This window comes from Myotis brandtii, unplaced genomic scaffold (assembly GCF_000412655.1).
Source record: "Myotis brandtii unplaced genomic scaffold, ASM41265v1 scaffold185, whole genome shotgun sequence".
NCBI lineage: Eukaryota > Metazoa > Chordata > Mammalia > Chiroptera > Vespertilionidae > Myotis > Myotis brandtii.
In genome coordinates, this window is record NW_005356870.1 from 3,389,205 (window position 1) to 3,396,289 (window position 7,085).

Genomic DNA, 7,085 nt, shown 5'->3' on the forward strand with positions numbered 1-7,085 from the left:
TGGTCAGTGTGCTTCCACAGCCAACCTCCCATTGTTGGCCAACCTCCTGCAGTCCCTCCCCCCCACACCCCTGCTCTCCCTAACAGCCTCAATCACTAGCCAGGCCAAGGGACCCCACTGGGCCTCTAGTATATAATAAAGTAGTGAATCTAGGATTTGAACGTGGGCTTATCTGACTCCAGGACCATATCTATGGTAACACAAATTAGAATAGACCACATGCATGCCTTTACATCCCAATGAAACCAGGGCTCCTAGAGCAAAAGGATTATGGCCTGTGGTTTCAGATCATCAACACATAATAGTTTCCCCTGTATAAGCTACTGAGCCATGTAAGCCTAAAACAAACAGCCCTGCCCTGAAAGAGTTTTTAATCTGGCTAAGGAGATCAGACAAATAGGTTTGAAAATGCAATGAACTACATAAAGTAGCATATGATTAAGGGTCAAATGACTAGGACAGATTAGAAATGCTGGTGGCAGGTAAGAGGAAGAAGAGATGTAATCACTCTGGGAGGATCAGAAAAGGCTTCAGAGGAAGGACCTGAGCTAGCCCTTGAAAAATGGCTCCAATTGTAACAGGAAGAGAAGAGGGAGGAGGATATGAAACCAATCAGCAGATATGAAACAGGGGCTGAAATGTTGATGATAGTCAACGCAGGAAATGAGCAGGTCACTGCCATCTGATTCGGGCAAAGCCTGTTTTTCTCAGCATAAAAACATCTACAACCAAACTGGGGAAGTTATCCTTCTCAAGCTCCATTAAAGGCTTCTAGCCCGATGATGGTTTTATTTTTTCAGAACTAATAAAAAGCTTTCATTTTGTGAGATACCGCTCCATCCTACCATTAACCAAACCCCAATGCCAGTTATTTCAGGATGCTGATTCCTCTTATTTTCAGATATGACTCATGAAGTGGCAGCTTGAAGGAATAGGCTTAAAACCTCTAATTGAGGCAACAAAGAAATAGTGAATTAAACCATTTATGTCTGTATGCCTGCCAAAGTTTTATGGAAGAATGGAATATATACAGTCTTGTTATATGTTATGAGCCAGATCAGCTCATTAAATTTTCAGAGAGTTGAAACAAACTAAATTTTTTTAAAAAAATTTTAACTGATGCATTTATCAGAACTTCCAGTTAGATCAATGAGCAGAGGACTTCAGAAAATTGTCTTACACATGAAACTCTGTCTCTTTAGGAGGCTTTATTATACTCCTAGCTATTATAAATAAGAGTAATAACTATTATATTTATTTAAGAAGTGATGATAAGATAATGAGATGGTGTCTTTGTTTAGTCCAGCTTTTGCTTTTCCAATTTAGTAAAAGTGAGACTCAAGAAAATGTTTGACTGCCCTAACCGGTTTGGCTCAGTGGATAGAGCATAGGCCTGCAGACTCAAAGGTCCCAGGTTCGATTCCGGTCAAGGGCATGTACCTTGGTTGCGGGCACATACCCAGTAGGGAGTGTGCAGGAGGCAGCTGATCGATGTTTCTCTCTCATTGATGTTTCTAACTCTCTATCCCTCTCCCTTCCTCTCTGTAAAAAATCAATAAAATAAATTTTTTTAAAAGAAAATGTTAGACTATGCTTGAAAGTAAAGGATTCAGAAACATGTTAATATTTGTAGGATGCTCATCATCCTCTAAACATCATTCTTAGCATTGGTGATTAAATTAAATGAGTACAAGTGGTAACATCCAGTGACACCTTTGTACCTTTGTATGTACAGCTTTGGGTTTTTAGAAGATGTAATTTTTAGCTGACTAGGACTCTCAATACATGATTAGACTCAGCACCCCTCATTTGCATAGACTGTCACAATCAGCTCTTCTCTATTTGCAGTCAAATGTCCACTGCTAATTGCCAGCCGTCAAATATTTATGCATTTAAATATAGTGAACAAATATTTGTGCCTGGAAAATAATGAGCTGGGTTTTTGTTAATTTGAAAAAATAATGACAAGACAAAAGGGCATGTGAAGTAGAAGTTGTTCTAAATACAAGGCATTGAGAAGATTACTTTTTTCCCCATCTATATTCATTTCAATACCTCTCCCCCACCCCCCAACCCCCCACCACCATTAACGCTCTATGAGTCTTCAGTAATTGGTTGCTGGAGTGATTTTGCAAACTGAAACACTGAACTGGCTGACCCTAGTCCACTGGTCAGCAAACCGCGGCTCGTGAGCCACATGCGGCTCTTTGGCCCCTTGAGTGTGGCTCTTCCACAAAATATCACATGCGGGCGCAGGTACAGTGCGATTGAAACTTCATGGCCCATGCGCAGAAGTTGGTTTTCGGCCTGGGCGAGTCTATTTTGAAGAAGTGGCGTTAGAAGAAGTGGGGGGTGTTGGTCAGGCGACGGGATACGCAGCGCGGGGGAGGCGCGTGCGATTCCTGCACGAGTTGAGTGAGCCAGTCAGTCAGTAGTCTCATGTGCAGTGGTTAGTACTAGTCGCGTCCGCAAATCGCGCGCGGGTGACAAAGGTACCTACTCAAAGCATAAAGTCAGAAGAAGTGGGGGGTGTTGGTCAGGCGACAGGATACGCAGCGCAGGGGAGCCAGTCAGTCAGCAGTCTCATGTGCAGTGGTTAGTACTAGTCGCGTCCGCAAATCTTGTGCGGGTGACAAAGGTACCTACTCAAAGCATAAAGTTACCTGTATTTTTCCAACCAGCTGCAAATCCTACAGGTATTTTTGTCATCAATTTAAGAATTGTAATTATTTTGTGTTGGTGGCTTTATTATTATAAAATGAAACTTATCTGCTTAGAGGGGTTTAAATGCCTAACCTTGCTAAATAGCTTCTCTCGCTTACTGTTTATTTCCTTCCTTAGCACTCATGACAACTACAATTATTTGATGTGACTATTTATTTATTTAAAGTTGATCTTCCTCACAAGAATGTAAGTTCCAGAAGGATGTCATGTTATCTCCAGCCTTACACACATAATAGGCATTCCATAAATAGTGTTTGAACTCATGTTGTTAATACTAAGTACTCAATCCAAAATTATTAATTAAGTTAATAACAATGTACCTACCTATATAGTTTAAGCTTAAAAAATTTGGCTCTCAAAAGAAATTTCAATAGTTGTACTGTTGATATTTGGCTCTGTTGACTAATGGGTTTGCCGACCACTGCCCTAGTCAATGGAGGCGTTGTTGAGGAACCAGGTTTCCAACTGAGGTCAAACTTGTTTCTTTGTCACTGGTTAGTAGGTGGATTAGTATACATAGTGGTTTTACTGTTTTGACTAAAGGAAGAAAATGTTTGCTTTTGCTTGCTTGTTTGTGGTATGACTGGTTGGAGAAGATCAGAGAAATGGCGAAGATCACAGAGAGGACAAGAAACATCCCCCCCTCCTCATGTGACCCTGTGGAGGAAAAGGTGACGGTGACAAGGCTGAAGGAGCTGACTTAATGAAAGACGATGTAAGATTATAATCATGACCACTGATGCTTCAGGGCATAAATGTCAAAGCCCTTCACGGATTTGGGCACCTACCGGACAGCTCCTCGGGAACCTCAGTGTATTGCATCCACTGCAGAAACATTGACATTTTCACGGAGGGCAGCACCAGCCAAAGCAAGTGAGATCTATACAAGAAAGAAGGAAGAAGTAGTATAATGTGAGCAGCATTGTTTCTGGGCACAGTTGAAAAACTGTCCTGAAAAATGTGAGAATTAACTGAGGGGGATTGTAAGAGAAAGTTGATTTCCTCTAAAAGCAGAGTTGGGCTGGGTTGGGAGGAGGTGGTGAAAAATTCAGCCCATCAGTATGCTCATGCACCAGTGGCTGGCTTTTGGATAGTATATAAATATGAAATATGTCCATAAGTTTAATGTTAAAATGTCAACAGCCCTCCAAAGTGAGCGAGGCAAAAAGATTTATCCCAGACAAGCTTGTCTGAAGCATGAACCCTCTCGTGAACATTAGTGATGATGTTTATCTGATAGAGTTACTCAATGTTCCTCTCCCCAGTTATTTTCGCAGGACACTATGCTTCTTCTAAATACTAAAAAATTAGTTAGTCCAGCATCACTGTAGAGAAAAGGTTTCCATAAGGATGGGAAACATGCTCTCTTTCAAAGTTAGGACATAGGCAATCATTTAAGCTTGTTTCAACTTGTCAAATCTAGTATTGATGCAGTTTAAAGTGAACATAAGACTTTAAGCAATGGACTCTTAATGGATATTTTCCATGTTGCTGCTCTAGAAATTTAAATCACCTGCTATAATTTGTTAACATCTTCCTTAAGGAAAGACAGTGCTGTCCCACCAGATTGGGAACAGGGGAAGGATGTCCTCTCTCAGCACTCTGTTCAACATGGTACTGCAGCTCCCAGCCATTGCAATATGGCAACAAAGGAAATAAGGAAGTAAAACTATTTTTATTCATAGACAATGTGATCATAAACATAGAAATTCTGTAGAACTTACTGAAAAAAACCACTGTGACTAATAAGTGACTTTAACAAAGTATCAGAATATAAGACCAACATACAGAAATCAATAATTGTACTTCTATATACTAGCAATAAATATTTTTAAATGAAGAGTTAAGTACACTACTTAAAATAGCATCAAAAACACAACAAATACTTAAGGACAAATGTGTCGAAATGTATTTAAGGTTTGCACACTGAAAACTATAAAATGTTACTAATAAAAATTAAAGAGCTAAATAACATATTAATGAAAAAGAGGATTCATGGTTGTTAATATATCTTTTCTCCCTAAATGTACCAATAACAACAACACAATCCTAATATCAAAGGCAGCAGAAAGTTTTCTTGCCCAAATTGAAAAGCTAATTCTAAAACATATCATTTGCAGAGGATGCTATTATTATCCACCCAGACCCTCTTTCAGAAATAAAGGAATCTACCCTTTGGCCACTGGCAGTGCCACCTGCAAACAGATGTCACTCCCACTTGGGAATTGCCTCAGCCAAAGAGAGCTGCTTCACCCAATGCCATGTCCCATTCCCCAGACCCCTGCTTTAGTCAATAACCCACAGGCATGGAAGTTTAAAGGCCTGTTTCTCTCATTCCAACTCAAGACAAGTTGAAGGTCATTCCGTCTTCTTTGCAGCATCAGTTGAAGAACTCTACTGAAACTGCATTGTAAATCACTTCTCTCTGACAAATCCTGTTTCTTCCTTTCCATAGTGTTGACCCCTAAAACTTTTCCTAATAGACCTCCCACATGCTAATTTCTGCCTGAGATTCTGCATTCTGGGGAATCCTGGGACAGAAACCCAGGGTCTAATTTAAATTCTTTAATTTAAAACTTAATTTTAAAAGGGCTTAATTTAACATCAATGATGCTGATAACATATTATACTAATGATATCCCTTCCTCGTAAGAAATCAATAAAATATATAATTTAAAACAAAATAATAAAAGGGCTTAATTTAACATCAATGATGCTGATAACATATTATACTAATGATATTAGCATTAGATAATATTTTTATATAGTTCTTCATAGTTTACAAATAACTTTTAAGTGCATGATTATATTTTGAAGAACCAATGCCCAAAAGTAGTAGTGATTATTATTACAGCCAGTAAGGAAAGAAGAGAAGAACTAAGTTTATCCTGCAGCACAAAATATTGAGATGAGGCACTAGACATAATGCCAGCCACATGGAATATTAGGCTTTGAAATGAATATTATCTAATATCTTTCTCTGAAGCATTTTCAAAATTGGGAGAGAAAAGAGTCACATGTGACAATAAGGATCTGAGGTGGGTGTGTGTGGAGGCAAACACCCACTTAACAATCTATTAAGGTTCCTAGAATAAAAGCACACACCCACAGACACTTCACAGATCATTTTAATGTTGATACGTCAGAGGATCAGGCCAGAAAAAGTTTTGTTAATTTTTCTTACTAGACCATTGAATACAATAAAAATTCCCCCATTAAGTTCCAGGAATGCTCTCTGTAAAGTCCACACCAACAAAGTAGTCAATATTGCAGCTTTTTTGAATTAGCAATGCTCACACAGAGGCTTTGTAGTTGAGCCTCATCTGCAAAGTTCCTTTGGAATGGTTAGTGAATTCTCTCCTCAATTTCAATGTCATTTACAGGGATATTCAGAATACAATAGAACACAAACAAATTACATCTCATACTTTATTATTTTTTAATATATTTTATTGATTTTTTACAGAGAGGAAGGGAGAGAGATAGAGAGTTAGAAACATCGATGAGAGAGAAACATCGACCAGCTGCCTCCTGCACACCCCCTACTGGGGATGTGCCGGCAACTAAGGTACATGCCCTTGACCGGAATCGAACCTGGGACCTTTCAGTCCGCAGGCCGACGCTCTATCCATTGAGCCAAACCGGTTTTGGCAACATCTCATACTTTAAAAACACTGTTTGGATATGTCTACCTTCTCTGCAAAAATATTTTTGTTGTTTTGCATCTTCATTTGGTTGAATGACAGAAAGAACGCATTCCAATTGACAAATGAAAGAATGTTAATATTTTCTGAGACTAAAAATACACATATACACTGAGTGGACAGGTTATTATGACCACCTGACGTTTGTAGGCAAATTAGCTATAATTTCACGCTGAAGTTGCTAGAGGGCTAGACCATTATAAATAGGGAAGCAGGTTGTTTACCACGACAGTAGAAGTGATGTTTTTCTGAAGATATAGGTAAACAATATGATTTAACAGCCTTTGAACATGGGATATATTTGAACGTGAGTGGCCAGATTATTATGACCACCTGACGTTTGTAGGCAAATTAGCTATAATTTCACGCTGAAGTTGCTAGAGGGCGATCAGGCCTAAACCAGCAGTAGGACATCCCTCTCACATTCTAGGACCACTGGCTCCTAACAGCTCACCTGCCTGCCTGTCTGATTGCACCTAACTGGCCCCCCTGCCAGCCTAATCACCCCTAACTGCCTCTGCCTGCTACCTAATCACCCCTAACTGTCCCCCTTGCTGGCCTGGTTGCCCCCAACGGCCCCACCCCACCGGCCTGGTCACCCCCAACTGCCCCCCTACCGGCCAGGTCGCTCCAAACTTCCACACCCGCCCCCCGCCG